The 17249-nt window shown below is 38.1% G+C and overlaps 1 protein-coding gene across 5 annotated transcripts in view; it reads right to left on the bottom strand.

The window, feature by feature from the left end:
- Positions 1-17249, bottom strand: part of rxraa (retinoid X receptor, alpha a) — a 130506-nt gene that overhangs the window by 65797 nt on the left and 47460 nt on the right. The gene's annotated exons all lie outside the window — the stretch shown is intronic.

Here is a 17249-nt window from a genome sequence, read left to right as displayed (position 1 = left end):
CTCTTCTATAGCTCAGGAGATTTAATGTAGAGGAGACACATGAGGACACAACTGGGGTCTTTCCTTCACAAGAAACATCTAAACATCATAAAGCTTCCATTTAATCTTACCGTTGCCGCAGAGAAAATGGTGAGATATAAAAGAAATAAATACTAAATGAGTCTGTCAGAGCAGATGCTTATTTGCCCTTTATGTTCAAAACTGATCTTTAAAAACGTAATGCCCCTCGACTCGTTCCGTCTCACACATTGGCCCCCTCTCTGCCCCATCCGACCCCTCACATTTCCAGCTTTGCCCTGTTTAATGACCCACAACCCCCGAGGTTGCTGGCCCTGCAGGGTGGGATGGAGGGGGGAAAGAGCCCGGGGAGAACTAAGAGAGGCAGAGATCGAGAGGTGGATGAGTCAAAATGTGCAGAAGGCCAGATGAGACAGGCACGACTACAGGGGTTGTGGCAAGACGGCGAACTGTTTTGGGGTCTTGGGTTAATTCTTTGAAATGGGACCTTTTTCGGCACAATGGGTTCACTGATTTCATCATCCATGTGGTGAAAGCCTAAAGAGCGCTACAAGATTTTTTCTGACGGTCAATATTCAAGACATGTGACTGAATTACATTAGCGTATTTTGAAATAGTCCAAAAAATGTATATCTGATAAAACCAATGGCAGCTTTCAAACAGATGGTGCCACCCTAAACTCACGCTGTATAAAATATAATATCTGAACTAATGTACGACCTATCATAAGCTTTGCCAGACAGAAAGACAAACTGAATAAAATAAAACAAATAAGTTCCTCACAACAACGGACTGACATTTAGGCACCAAACTTTAACCATAGTCTACTTTCACAAGTCAGTTAAGGATGCACAATGACTCAGAGCCACAGAGGGACAGGAAGAGCGAGCTTGTGCTCAATGAGCACCCAATGATCTCAAACAGCTCGTAGACCTTTCAGATCGCAGCGCATATGAAGAGTGAAGGGCACCCGCAACCCCGTTCTGGTCCCTGCTCAATAAAGAGCCTTTACTTCCACAATGAAAGACATGTCATTCCAGATGAGCTCAGCCAATGACATTTAAAACAGGCGCAGGGATATTGAATTAGTTCCCCATGATAAGCTGGCTAGGATGCTGATGCTCTGGTTGGGGGGGAAGGGTTGCGGGTCGTGCGGTACAGGAAACAGACAGACTGCTTGTTGGGCTGCTTGATTAAAAAAGACAAAAACGTGGAAAATGTCAGAGACGGACGAGGACTCTTTAAGCCGATAAGAGGGTAACGTGTGGTATGTGCTTGTTTTTATGAAGAAAAGTACTGTGTAAACAGAATACAATAAAGAGAGAGTAAAGAAGGAAACTTTGGTTTCTTAAAGATATAGTTTGTCCAGGAAATACTTTTATTGTAAAGGAAAGACTCCTATAATTTTAATATTTATTGAAATAAGCATGTTAACATTAAAACGTGTGCATTTATTTTCAGCAAGAAAATGTATAAAGATTTTATAAAATAAATTTAATTTAAAATTAATCTCCTCACAGATTTTTCAGACAATGGTTTACAGTTAAAATGTCTAATTTGTAAAAAAAGACAAATGTGACCCTGGACAACAAAACCAGTCCTATGTCAATTTTCTCAAAATTGAGATTTTTACATCACCTGAAAGCCGAATAAATAAGCTTTCCATTGATGTATGGTTTGTTAGGATAATATTTGAACTCTGGAATCTGAGGATGCAAACAAATCCAAAATCGCCATAAAAGTTGTTCAAATGAAGTCCTTAGCAAAGCTTATTACTCACAAAAATAGAAAAAAAAAGTTTTGATATATTGACAGTAGAAAATGTTTCAAAATATATTGATGGAACACGATCTTTACTTTTTATCCTAATGATTATTGGCATAAAATAAATATCTATAATTTTGACCAAAACAATGTTTTGTTGGCTATAGCCACAAATAATACCATGCTTGTTAAGACTGGTTTTGTAATATTGTATGGCTTATAAAGATGTAACTGCACACAAGTTGAACTTCCTTTGGTATTTTGATTCGTCATTTCCAAAACTAAATGATACCAGTCAAAGGGGTTTTATGCTGTTTTTTTGTATGAAGTATCCCTTTAACTCAAAAGACATGAATATTACATCTCCATCTAAATGAAACCAATAACATTTACAAAACTGAACCGGGAGCTTAACAAGTGGATGCAATATGCATCAATGAACAATCAGCATCATGTGAAAATCACAAGAGATTATTGAAGAACTAATAAAAGCACGAGCGCAAGTCTGCTTATAAATCAGGTGATAAGTCAATGCTTATGGGAGAATTTGCGCAGATTAAAGTGGAAGCCAATTTGTTAATGCAGGAAAAGTCTTGTAGCTTTGCTAAAGGTTTAAAGGTTTTCCTTCTAGCAAAAAGGAAATCTTAAAAAAATCATAAATCTAATGTGACTCTAGGACGCACTTCACCCAGTATGTGAATCAGACAAATGCAGCAAGTGTAAACCAAACTAAGCATGTAATACAAGACTGAGATAAACAGGCAGTAATCAGCGACGGTCATCAAAATGAATCTGGTTCATTAGGGAAACATTTCCCAGCGGCTCCGCTGGTCAGTCGGGTCCATTAGCTCTTGTCTAAAACCCCGACGGAGTGAATCACCTTCATTTCGGCACAGCGCATTCCGTATTGTGTAACCTGTGAAGGACGGACAATGACGCATGCCCGCTCGCTCGGAGCGATGTCACTGAATATTACAGCGTTAACACATGAGCTAACGCTCCAAGTCAAGCTTGGCTTTTCCGAAAACGCAGCTAATGTGAAAGGACAGGGAACTCCACAAAAAAAGCTAAATCAGAAAGACAGAAAGTTCAAAACCACACTCCCAAAATGACCTATTGAAAAATGATACAGTACGTTTAAAATCTTTAACAATAGAAAGACATACACAATTTTTTTAAAAGTATAACAACAACATCATATGATGTGATATCTTGGACATCTTGGTCCTAAACTGTATTTTCTAGATAAAACATACAGCTTTATTTTGGTTGCCATCAACCTAGCTAATACTAATACGATTATTTAGATGATCAAATAAAAATCAAAAAAATAATCTAGTCTAGTGGGTTAAACCACTGAACTGATAAATCAAAGGTTGCTGGTTTGATCCCAGCAGCCACCACCAGTGTATCCTTGAGCAAGACACTTTACTCCATGTTTCTCCAGGGGGATTGTCCCTCTAATAAGTGCACTGTAAGTCGCTTTGGATAAAAGCGTCTGCCAAATGACTAAATGTCATGTAAATGTCATGTAATTGGCTATGAATAATTGATTTATTATTCACTTTGCTTATAAAACTAAATAAAAAAATGGCACTGATGTGTTTTAAGATACTTCAATACAGACTATAATTTAGATAATTTACAGGACTAAATGTTTTAAACCCTGTACAGTAGAAGTTCTGCTAAACTTTAATTTTAACATAAAAAATAGTATGTCAAGTTTTTAACAGTTGCAGCCTGTTCATTAGACAGATGCCGGCGAAGAAATTTTCCTAGTAACTAAACTTATTTTGTTGTTCAATGTTCGACCTTCACATTACTTCCCCTCCTTCAAAAAAAAAAGATTTATCAACATTTTTCATTATTATCAAAAAGAATAAGATGGATGACATAATACACTTGTGTTTAAGCACAAATAAAACAACTTTGCTTTTAAGTTTAAAGCGAATGCTCAGTTCGCGGTCCAATAATATTAAATGAAAGTACAAAGAAATGGTAAAATGACAAGCTTGCTTGACTCGTCTGACTTTAAAATTGCACAGCTCGCATGGCATGGAGAGGGATGTCTGGTTGTAAAACTGCATGGAGAGGGATGTCTGGTTTTAAAACTGCGTACAGAGGGATGCGTCCGTATCTCGCGTTGTTTGGAGCCTTTATAACTGAGCACCTCCCACATGATAACACACACCAACTAATGGATAATGACATTCGTTGGAAACTATTTTTATATTCGATTTTATCGATTAGTTGTTGCAGCCCTATACTTAAGTGCTTAAATGTTTGTATGGTTGGAGACTAGTTGTGAAGAGAGATGAGACGAGAACTATTCAATGCATGAACTATTCTCTAAAGACCTATTTCCCACAACATTACACTTCATACAGTTCAATTTCTAAATGACCATCCACTGACTACTGTAGCTATGTGTAGAGCCTTAATTTACGGGTTTTAATCAGAGATTTGCATGTAAACAATGTAGCATAAACGTGTTATTGTATCTCAATGAATATTAAGATGAGGTAATCTGTCTTTCAATGACTCCTCTGGACTGGAGCTTTATGTCCTGGCCTGGCACAAATCTCTGATTATAGTGAAATTTAATCTCTCTCTCGATAAGGCTTTGGGGTTGGAGTCTCTGTATCCTGAACTACAGTTATTTTCCCTGACAATCTATGCAGAGTAAATATGTGTTTGACTGGCTCATTAAAACATTGCTCCGATGAAGCAGTTTCTAAATACCAGGTTTATATAAACAGAACTTTTTCACGTCACGAAATAACATCCAGAGACACAATTAGATGGACTTTCTTGCAGATGACACAACAGGATGCAACAAATGACCAATCAGAAATAAGTATTTTAGACAGATGTATTATGTGAAAAATGAATGTTTATCCATGGATCCAAAGATTTGAATGTTCATGTGAAGATGTTGAGGTCATGAAAACCATTTCCTAGCAGTAGAGACAAATACACTAGACATGTTAAATTGGAAGTTCAATCAGAAATGAAAATGTCATCATTTATTCACCCTCATGTCTTTTAAACCTGTATAAGACTCTTCTGGGAAATACAAAAGAAGATATTTTGAGAAATGTGGTTGTGGGTCCATACAATGAAAGTCAATTGGAGTTTAATGTTGTTTAAACATCCTTTTAAATATTTTCCTTTGTGTTCTGCAAAAGTGAGGAAGTCAGACTGGTTTGAAATTACATAAGGTTGAGTAAATGATCAAATATTTTTCATTTTCGGGTGAATTTTCCCTTTAAGCCGTATTGCTCATGCAGGATATCCATCATTAAATCTGGTCTAGGTCACGTCTGAATCTTACTCCTCATCTCTACTGTCTCTGTGAACAAAGTGGCAAAAGCCCAAAAGTATTGGAGTCACAAATTACTATTTAAGAGCATTGCTTATGAAAATTCAGATTTTGCTGGACCTCTGGGACAACAGAAGGTCAAAGGCCCCCTGCATGTGATGGGAACTACAGATCTGTTTGAAACTGCTTAAATCTCACTGCGCAATCCCTGCTCAACATCAAAGTAAAGCAGAGGTTCATCACCAGCATCAAGGGAGGCAATGAGAAACTTGCTTCTTCCTAGTCCCACAGAACAATTCAAGATGTAAATACAATAAGTAAATGACTACAGCAACATGAGCTTTGTGACACTGTGGGCAGAACATATATGATTTTTACAATTCCTTTTACTAAATATTTCACCTTGATATTTTAGCGCGGATGTATACCAGCTTAACTGCACTGTACGGGGCGAGAACGAGATTTTTCAACTCGCGTGATTCGCGTCATTCGCGGAAGCAGAAGCAGCCTCATCATCTCATGACCAGGGCTTCATTCGCGTCCTTAGCGCAGCCTCATCATCTCATAACCAGGGCTTCATTCGCACGATTCGCGCCGCAAGTAGGTCTATTGGCTCTTTTCATTAACATATAAATCACTCGCGCTTGACGCGCCATTCGCGTTTGGTCTGAACACAACATAACGTTACTTTGAAATTACCGCATCAAACGTGACGTGCTAAAATGGATGCAGCTATGAAGCTGCCGGGTTTGCTTCAGGGAATATTAATTTTTAAGAAGCTTCCCAATAGAAACATCGACAAGACTAAGGTTGTTTGCACCTTGTGCAATGCGGAATTGGTTTAAAAAAAAACACTTTCTCTCAACAGGTAGCGGTCTAGCTTTAGTTGAAACCAGTAACTTTGTATTGAGATCTAATGTATTATGGCTCCTGTATGACATATCGCTTGTTGCTCCCTAACTCTTTGTAAGTCGCTTTGGATAAAAGCGTCTGCTAAATGACTAAATGTAAATGTACTATAGGAGCTCTTCCAGTCTCAAGTACCACCTAAATGGAAATCATCCCTTAGCTAATGCGGAAGTAAACACAAGTTCATCTTATTGAACATAATTTAATTTTCATCACCAATTATCATAGTAGAACAGCTTTCTCAAGCAGTTTGTGATGCATTTTGGAAACAGTAGATGAGCCCCTGGTCTAATGCGCCACCTGGCTTGAGAAACCCGTTCTCAAAGACTTACTTTTAGTCATTATTTGGGTAGCACACATATTCTGAGTGCCTTCGGCAGAATTCAAATGAGCCATTTTAATCTAGATTAATCTAGATTAATTTTGGAATTAATCTAGATTAATCTAGATTAAAAAAATTAATCTATGCCCACCACTACTAAAATAACATTTCATCTTTAATTACTGTTGATTTGTGTTATAGTTTCAGATTCGTGGTGATGGTTTGCAAGAGAAGGTTTCAATTTGACAAAAATACATTCTGCTGGGTCTTCTTGAGCCCAACACAGCCTTGAGATCTCAGAGGAATAGAGGCGTTGCACATTCCTCGCGGCCTTGAAAAGCCTATTGTATCGTCTTCTCTGTATTAACGGCTAGTGAAGTTAAGCAGATTGCCTCACCCTTGAATGTGGAAACGTATTTTCAATCTAACACGAAGGACGAAGGAAGAATGTTTAAACAGCGCTTGAACCGGTGAACCAATTACGCTTTCAAAGTATACTCTTGCTGAGGACGAAAGCGCCAAACACTCTCCGTTTCTCTCACGACCTGAGCGTGTTCCACTGCGGTAACCAAAATGAACTTCAGATGTTTGCCTTCCACTTATAAAAATAATCAGACGGAGAAGCCTCTCATTAGATTCAATTACGGCACTGACAGTTATTCAGCTTTCATCAAAGCCCGTCAGAGATGATGGTCTGACTTTGAGTTTCCTGGATGAACTAATGATATGCCTGTTCAATCGTTCTTTCATTGAACAACCCATCTTCAGAAAGCCGATCTGCACAAAGGAAATGTCAAACATTTTACAGGTGGGAATTATGATGGAAATCTTACATCACCGTATGAGCAATTATATATAAAAAGGACTAACATTATATCTATATCTAGAGCTATAGCTATATCTATATATCTGTATATGTATATATATTTATATATGTATACTGTATATAATTATGTGACGCGTGACATAACCTTTAACCAGCAAATCAGAGTTTCCCCAAAAGAACTAGAAAAGAGGACACCATCAAGAGGTCAAATGAAAGTGATGCAAATAAAACAGTAGCCGGGGCTTTGAAAATGTTTGTGTTTTACGTGAGATTTTAATACATTCTAACAGTTTCTCACCATCCCTGCTCCTCCCTTCTCAGCTCCCCGCAGGGGGCGTAACATTACCTAGCTCTGAAATTCCACCCATAGCAAGGGCCACTGCTGAGACCACAGGTGTTCCAGTCTGACCAATCAAAAAACGGGACAGGTCACCAGGACTGACACCAAGCCTGCCTGGTGGCCTCACACAGAGCACAGTGGTTTTAAGTGTCAAGTCAAAGGCCTTTCTCGGAACACGCCAAGCTGGTATCATCAGGCTCTTGCCACTTTCAACTAAATACCACATTCTCCCCATACCACCCTTAAGACCTGCACTATAAACACAAACAACTTCCTGTTTCAGCATTCTGTTAAAACAAAGACGCAAAAATCTGAACCACTGGTCAAGGCCGTGCTTCAAAGTGAATTCAGTTCAAGCTTTTTTTGCTAAAATGAACAAAAATTTGTTATTGAGCAAGTTCATGAAAAAGTATTGTTCAAAACGTCTACTTACACTAATTTGCAACAGTAAACTCACAGTAAAAAAGTTTTAGATAACTTCATATATTTATATTATTTCATTTTAAATACTTTTTTATTTTAGCTAGCTCAGGTACGGTGTTACAAAAAATGTCAGTTTGACAACATTTGAATAACGATGTCAAAATTAAAGTCCACTTAACCTAAACCAAAGCTCTTTGTGGCATCATGTCAAAATAAAAGTCCGGTTGACTTGAACAATTTATAATACTCACTTTTCACCACACCACCCCCCTTGAATTTTTTATAATTCGACCACAGAATACATTGTTTACTTTAGCAAACTGAAGTAAATGTGCAAGAAAAACATAAGAATTTTTTTTACCAGTAAGAAATCGGTTTATTAACATAAACGTACATCATACAGGCATCGGTTATAGGCATCAGTGAGTACCAAAAAAAAATATTGGTACTCCTACTCGGTCTTTAAAAAATGGTATTGGTGCATCCCTAAAAAAAGTTTTAGATAATTTCATATATTTATATTATTTGATCTTTAATTTTAAATCATTTTTAATTTCAGCTAGCTCAGGTACCGTTTCATAAAAAATTTCAGTTTGACATCATTTGACTAACTATGTTGAAATAATGTTCGATGGATTCGAACACGTGATTGAGTAAAATGTTTAAAAAATATGAAAAAAATATTTTTACCCAGTATTTTTATAGTAAACAAAAAGTGCCCTGTGATTTATGAATAAAGATGGCGATAGAGAGGCAAAAATTACAGATTGCAGCTTTAATAAAAGCTTTTCTAAAAGAGTTTTACCATTAACTCAAAACCAATAGCACAAACTCTAAAAATATCTACAAGAACTATGCGCAAATCTAGATAAACCAGTCATACATATTCATCGGCTAGTTGGTTGTTGATTACCGTGACTCACTGCCACTTCGAGTGCCATTTCAAGTACAAACCCACATGTTGCACAGCTAACCAGTAAAGAGCTGCGGTTATCACTAGGAAACCATGCAACACCGTATGCATTGAGAGGAAATCTAAAAAAATCTACTGTGTATTTTCAGTTGGGTGAAATGAGGTGTTATTCCAGTGTTATTCTCAAGATGATACACTGTATGTCCTTGTGGTTCCTTGTAGGTGTTAATGCGTCGCGCCACTGACAGTTGTGACCACAAACATCTCTCACATCAAATGTTCATAGTAAAAACGGCGTGGACCGAGCAGACACCCAAGTGTGACGCTGAAAACCTCAAGACCACAGTAATGCTGAAGGACAGTAATCTTAATGTTGCTGTGCTGTACCTTTGAGATTACCAACAGGGGAAGTCTAGATAAAGATGGTACAAGTTATTTGTGTGCTTCCTCAATAGAAAAGCAATTGCAAGTCAATGTGCTTCATGTTAAAGAGATTCATTTTGCATTGTTTGTTATTTAAAAAAATCATGCTATACAGGAAGGTGGGGGTGAAAAGTGGGGAGGGGCCAGGAAGGACAGAGAAGAATGATAACAAGGTTAAGTGAGAAATTTTAAAAGATGGCTTATGTACTTTAGGTCAGGCCTGCCGCAGGGCACATAAAACAAGGGCTTTACTTTCTACCCAGCATTCAGAGATCCTTGGGCAAACGGGATAATCTAATCTGTGTGACTGGACTGGATGAAGAGAGAGGCTTCTTTGATGAAGACAGAGACAAGGAGGCATTTAAAACCGTGCAGCTCGACTCATCCTTACTGTTACTGAACACATGACTGCAGTCTGATCTAGAGGAACCAAAACCATATTCATTAACTCGAGACTTATTTTCATCACATAAAGCGATTACAAACTAACAGACATCGAAACCCCTAAAGTATGTGGAGAAGTTTGTGAAGCGGAGTTTGTGAATGACCTCTGCTCCACATCCTGTAACACGTTGAAATGGTCTTCGCTTTCCTGCAAGCTGCAGCATTAGACAGAACATTAAACTTACTAAACTATCTTTCTCTTCCCAGCAAGCCGACTTTCTGCATGTTTAAATACGAATAACCAAGTAAACAGAATAATGTGATGGGAAATGAGTTTGTGTGTAAAATACATACACACAGTATTGGTTGCGTATTAGGAGTGTTGGGTGTAACTAGTTACTAAGTAATAAGTTACTTATTTAATAAGTTTACCCTTGAAAAAGTAAAGTAATGGATTACTCTTATTTATTCTGTAATTCATATAAATTATGACATTGATGTAATTAACCAAATACTGTGTAATATGTACAATAGTGAAAATGGAATCAAATGTCAGTCAAAGTGTAAATTTAAAATGTATATCCATCTCAGATTTGTAATACTTTGAATCACTTAACTAATCAAGGTTAACATATGATATAAAAAGTAATTAGTCATTGGGAATAAGTATTAAAAATACTTTTTGGAGAGAGTGATTGGTACAATAGTCTAATTACACTATTGAATACGTAATTAGTAACTAGTAATTCATTACTTTTTCAGAATAACTTGCCCAACACTGCGTTTTAGCAATCCAGATATTACTATGACCAAGGCTTGTGCCGGTAGTACATTTTTATGTGGCGGTAATTTAATATTTTATTTTGGTAAATGGTAGAATCACGGTAAATGAAATGCACACCAAAAACATGTCAAAAACATAAGGCAATATCAGTGTTATGCTACGCCATCCCCCATTCTTCTCAATGTGAGGGTAGTCCTGGCTGTTTACATCAGAATGCGCGAGCACGGATGCGTACGATGCTTACGCAGCATAAACAGTTTCTTTGATCCAGTCAAAGGAAAAGATGAGGCACATTTTTCTTTACGTTGATTTGAAGTTCCCCCAATAACACTACCGTTCATTATTACTACTGTGGAGTACCGTATTACCGAACACTGGCACAAGCCTTCTAAAAAACTCCTCTTACAAACAGTACACATTGAATTGGGGGATGCGAAAACGCCTCTCCTGCTTTACATTGTTCAGATTTTATAAACAGCCAAAGACATCCACTTGACTTTTCTAACTAGCCTCAGCACACCTTAAATGCCCGCAATCATTTATGTTAAATCCCTAAATGCAAACAGGGCACCTGTGTCCACATTTTCCAGATGACAGAAAACACAAAATTATGCAAACATAAAGAAATCAGAGCATTAGCACTCAAAGTGTGGAGTCAATGCTCTCACAATGAGAGCTAAACTCACCCAGCAGGTCAAGTGGGGCGGCACGAGGCCCAATTACTATCCGAAGAGAAAGCGCAAACAGTTTGCTAAGCAAACACTCCAGCTTATAAGCATGTACTTTGAAATGAGAAGAAGGCAGAATTTTACAGGATCCACTTTAATTTATAACAGATGCTGTTGATGTGAATCACATCCTGGAATGACTGATCAGAGACCGGACAACAACACGTGTACATCATACAGTTTTGTGCAGTGCTCTGCCGCGACATTTAAAGCTTGATGTCAACTAGTCACAGATCATGTGATGTTTTGGACACTGTACCTTTAAGAAGATGGCTGGAAGGACCTGCATGACCTGGATGTCATTCCCAAACAGTTCAGCGGGATTCTGACACACTGGGAATAATATATGTTATCATGTCCTGCTTCCTACGTATTAAATTCACAGTGCGTCCTGTTTTCATCCGCAACATTCACAACTTGTTCTGACACCCGCAAAAGTTTATAATAAACATGAAAGAAACAGAATAAATATAAACGTTTCTCATATTGGCTGCTGTGTCACTGAGGTGCTGCGTTTGAATGTCTGGTTCGATAAAGCGTCAGCTGCATTAGGATAACAAATATATTGACGTTTTTCTAAAGTCATAGGCCGTCAGAAAACAAACTCGCTACATTTTTCTGTTGTTTCATCTTTTAGTTGTGCACATGACACTTTCAGTTGTTGTAAATGCCAGGGAAGTTTGGTATGTACACACGCCTTAGATCTGAAGTAGCGTTAGTTTAGTTTATTTATACAGCACAATAAAACAACAGTCGTTGACCATTGTGCTGTCTAATATTTATAAAATATATATATATATATAAATAAATAAAAACCCAAACAACATGAAACAGAAACATAAAAATACAAAGAAACAAACAAGCTCAAAAGCGACTCAAATATTATAAGCCTTTCCTAAAAGTTTTTAGTTTTGCTTTAAAAAGAGATTCTGTGGAAATTTCATAAAATAGAAAGGGGTAGGCTATTCAAAATTTGGGACAGCCTATGGCAAAAGCCCGGTCTCCCTTTCTTTTCAACCACGATCTTCAAACCTTTAACAGTTTCTTGCTAGAAGAACTTAAACGGTGAGCGGTTAACATTCAAAAGTTCAGATAAATGGGAAGGAGCCAACCCATTTAAAACCTTAAAGACAGAGAGTAGAATCTTAAACTTTATTCTAAAACGTACAGGCAACCAACGCAGAAAGAGTAAGATGGGGTAGTGTGCTCATATTTACGTGTGCCAGTAAGCATTCTGGCCTCTGCATTTTGGACGGTTTGCAAGCTGTTTATGTAGGATTGACCAAAACCTAAATAAATTGAATTGCAATAGATTAAGACGAGAGGATATAAATGCATGTATAACTCTCTCGAACTCCGCAGAAGTAAAAAAGTCCTTGACTTTAGCCAGTAGACTCAGCTGAAAGAAACATGATTAGACTACTGCATTTACTTGCTTACCTAAATAACAGGCCAGAGTAAAAAATAACACCCAAGATTTAAACAGATGGCTTCACAAAAGCAGCTAAACTGCCCAGTACTTGATTTAAGGTCTACTTTATCTAAAGGTCCAAACATGATTACCTCAGTCTTACTCTCATTGAAATTAAGATAATTATTAGGACAATAATTGTTTTAATGTCTGACAAGCACTCAACCAAAGCACACATATTTGAGGGTCGTCTGATTAATTTGTTTATAATACCTTAAAATTGAACCCAAAGAAAGCATATACAAAGAAAACAAAATAGGAGCAAGAATAGATCCCTGGGGAACCCCGCGGGTCAGATGTGCTTTGGAGGACAGACATCAATTTAAATAAACAGAAAAGTCTAGATTATTTATATAAGACCATTTATACCCACACAATGTTCAAGCGATACTACATAATGTCATGATCAACGTTAGGTTGCTAAAGAGATCCACCTGCTCCTTCAGTACGGCCTCCACGATTCAATATGGTTGCGTTCATTCATTCCGTGCGCTTAATTACTCTCTGAACTGGCTCTGTCCGCGTTTGCCTGCGCGCTGATAAATGCATCCCCGCGAGTAAATATCTAAAAGCTAGTGTTGGTCGGGCGGTGAAGCAAGGCTGCCTGCACGAAAAGCAATGTGCTGTTGAGTATAATGCTGATCGGCCATCGGAAGCAGAAGAACCTAGAAGCTGTATTGTATCCCACTGTACCAAAATGATAATGCACGAATTTGGCACATCAAGAATTTAATTCATGTGTTTCAAACTACATACGAAACCCAGCACACAGGTAGAGAGAGCATCTACAGCACTACGCCAAAGTCCGTTTAACGAACGTAATGACACTTGGCGGCCTTTCAAACTGCTATTTACGTCATAGCAAGATTTCCTCAGGGTCGCTATTTAGCGTTGCACTTCTTCCAATTTATTGCAATGGCAGTGTCGCAACTTATTTATTATCTTTGGCCTTTCCCATCGAACGCTATTGTTTGCAGTGTTAAATACGCACCACACGTTTGTCTGTTTACTTCCATTACAGCAAATCGTTATCATTATTAATCATTATTGCATCACGTTCACTTAAATACTCTGATGTGTAAAACCTCCTCAAGAATCCTATTCTACAGGCATGTTGATGAATGGTAGCTAAACCAAGAACTGCTTTGAGCTGCCAGTGTTAATTTAAATTTTTGTTCAATACACCAGGAATTTGTACAAGTTGATATTTGATTAAAGATAATAAAAAAGTTACGTAAAATAAAGATGAGTGGATTTTTTTTCCTTCTTAACTTTTTACTGTTCCTGTCACATAAGCAAAGAATAATGAAAAATCCTTTAATGTGCCAAGCCATCAGAACCAAACCGAACCAAGACCGCGGGTAAAAAACTGAGGTAAGCAGTATTGTTGCATCCCTAATAGTCAACCTTAAAAAAATCTGAGGTCGTTCAACCCCTATTGTGCAGTTGAGGATGCATCCAGTGCTGACTGAAATATAATTTGCTTTGGCATTAAGTATAAATGTGAATAAAACCATCAGCCAAATGTGTAAATACACAAGCAGTTTGACACTTTCTTAAACATCCCTATACACGGTCACATATGGAAAAAAAAATGTACCACAGGAAACAAAGCAGATGGAATAGAAAAAAATTAAGTTGCGTTTAGTTTAGAGATATAACAGATAGCGTTTGTGCGACGAAGCCAAATGTCAAAATTGATTTTGAAATTGTTCATTTTTTACTGTTATATGCATTAACAAGGCCATCACTAGGTGTGAAAAACTGTTTACATCAACAACGCAGGAAACTAAAGTGACTATACAAGCAAAATTAAGTTTTTGTTTAGCTTACAGATTTATCAGATAGTAAGCGACAAAGCTGACTGCGTCTCTATTATTTTCTCAACATGCATCTTCCATGCATCTAATAACACGAACATTAGCAAATGACGTAAACAGAGTCGTGATTACAAAACCATGCAGGTTGCCGATGCTACGGTGGCTGCGTTTAATTAAATTTCGACGTTCATAAATGACAAACAAGGGGCATGCTGTTTGAACATATGTGATAACACCAAATCCATTTTTCTCTAAAAATAGAGCAGTTAGGCCTCAAACATGACAAAAACTCAATGTGCATAGGCCTTAAATATGACAAAGACTCAATGTGCATAAAACGGAAGTTCGAGAACAGGAGCCAATGCGTATATGGATCATCCACCATTTTTCCTCCCAAAAAGAAGCGACGACTGTGTGAAAAGAGAAGGGAAGATGGTTTTTGAAAGACGGAGACCAGGAAAACTAGGTCAGGTCACATGACCGAGTGATCAACAGTAGGCAGGATTACATTTCTACAGCATGTGGCCATTTACAAAACAAATGTTGACAGCAGCTTTATCAGTATTTTGTGAGGAGCCGAGTCTGGGATTGAAGGTGGGGGAGCGTCCAGAGCAGCGAGGTGCCTAAATCGATGAAGTGTGCTGTGTGTGCGCTGAACTGAAGGAGTTGAATACACAGGGTCAGGAACATCCTTTAAGACAGACGATGAGACGGCTGTCTGAGAGAGAGAGAGAGACAGTCAGAACTGAGCTGAACCATTCATGGCAATGGTTTGCTTAAAAGCAAAATCTGATATTTCAGCCTTATAGTGATAGCTTACACATGATGAAAATTATATCGTTTACTCACTCTCTTGTCATTTTAAACCTATATTTAACATTACAAGAGGCTGAGTAAATGACAGAGATAAAAACCTCTTTACACTTGAGTCAAAGGATGCTGAATCTATCTTGTGTCCCTTCATTTCCTATGTGCCCCTATTCTTAATAAAAATGATATAAAACTAAAACAAAAACTGCATAGGAATAACTATGGAGGTGTTTGACAGGGTGGTTGAATATGAAAAAGTAGAATAAAAAGGAAAAGCTGTTACTGCGGTTAGAGAGCGAGACTTAATGCAAGGTGACATTTCACGAGAGGCAAATGTCATGGGTCTATGCTGACAGCAGGCGAAAAAAAAATGTGTGACACTGCCATCATCATCATCGCTGATTTATCCAATCCTAAAATCAGCTAGTACCTAGAAACAATGCCTACAGAGCTTCAATCATCCAATCAGCATCACAACCTTATGAAGACATTACACAAAAGTGAACATTTGAGGTTTAACATGCTCCACGTTTCCTCAGGGTCATATGCTCAGGGTTGAGTAATGTTTTCTGTCAGATCTGTCAATCATAGGACTCCCTTAGGGAAGTTGTTTTTACGTTTTGAAACAGTGGCAAGCTCTAAAAATATTCTAGGGCTAATAATGTGGCGTACGGCACGGTTTTGCAAATCCTGCTTTGGCAAACAAAAACTGTGTCTTAGTCACCTCGCCACCCACAGTTCTATCGAACATATGCTGTGCAGTCAATCGCCACAATCTCCACGATCACTCACGGCCAGGCTTCGAGATACACAATGTGGCTTGGAATTTCGTTCATCGCGGCTTTTTGTAAATTTTTGAGGTTTCCGGATGCTTAAACGACGCAGACGGCGTCTATAAGAATAATTCATTCCTAACAGTCAAAATGTCTTTGTGGAGATGTGATCAAGTTAAAAAGTTCAGCGAGCATTCAGCTACGTGCCCAAAAAAAAAAAAACCACCTTAAAAAAAACAATAAAAGCAAAAAATATTACAATAACAGACGCTAAACAAAAGAGACAGTATGTCATTTCAGCTTAGGAAGTTTGGCAGGCTAAAATCCAAGCTAACACAGCAAAAGCGACTCTGGAGGTACAAGGTGACCTGACAGACCAACCTCCGAGTAAAATCTAAAAGCACACGTATGTGAATGTAACACCTGCCGCCTGTGTTCTCATCCCCCACAAGCTTGATTTATTGATAATGTATAGAGACACAATTCTAAAATAGCCCACTTAGCCCAAAACGGCGGCTGCGGGTAGAGAAGCACGTGCTCCATTCAGTCAAGGGCAGCGATTGTTGATGCACGCTGTGCCCGTCGAGTTCTAGGAACGCTGATAGAAAAATCCTGATTTGTACGGCGTTGAGGGACGTGGTGGGGTGTGCAGGGAGGACTGGGAATTAAATAATGTAGAGAGTCGACACACACACACGGGCACTCGATGATGATGTGCATCAGCCTCTCCCTGCTGTTCCCAACGCAGTCAAGCAGAAAGATGTAGGCCATCTGCACAGCAACATCGAGAAAATAGCTCTGTGCGCAGACAGAATAGGACCCGATTAACCAACTGCGTTTTTTCCCTCTCAGAAAAAAAGACTGAATGAGAGACTGATAGACAGAGAGAGGGAGAGAACAATGAAACCAAAATAGGGTTTCATAAATAAAGCCCCAGGTAATGAAGAGAGTGACGGTGGGGGAAAAAATTGAAGATAAAAGATAAAAACAAATTCAACTAAAGCCTTGTACATGCATAACAATGCTACTATGTTGTGTCATTTTGTGTATCATTCTCATACTAACTAAACGCACAATAATTTGATATCAATTTTGCATATAGCATGTAGAATAATGAACAGTCAGATGGTCATTACAGCAAAGTAAATCCCTTCATTATCTTACATTACATATCACTTTCAACAACGCTCCAGAACATTGTCACTCCATTACAGAAATC

Source organism: Triplophysa dalaica, chromosome 19 (assembly GCF_015846415.1).
Source record: "Triplophysa dalaica isolate WHDGS20190420 chromosome 19, ASM1584641v1, whole genome shotgun sequence".
Classification (NCBI taxonomy): Eukaryota; Metazoa; Chordata; class Actinopteri; order Cypriniformes; family Nemacheilidae; genus Triplophysa; species Triplophysa dalaica.
Note: the sequence above shows the minus strand (reverse complement) of the source record. Positions and strands in the feature narration are given on the sequence as shown.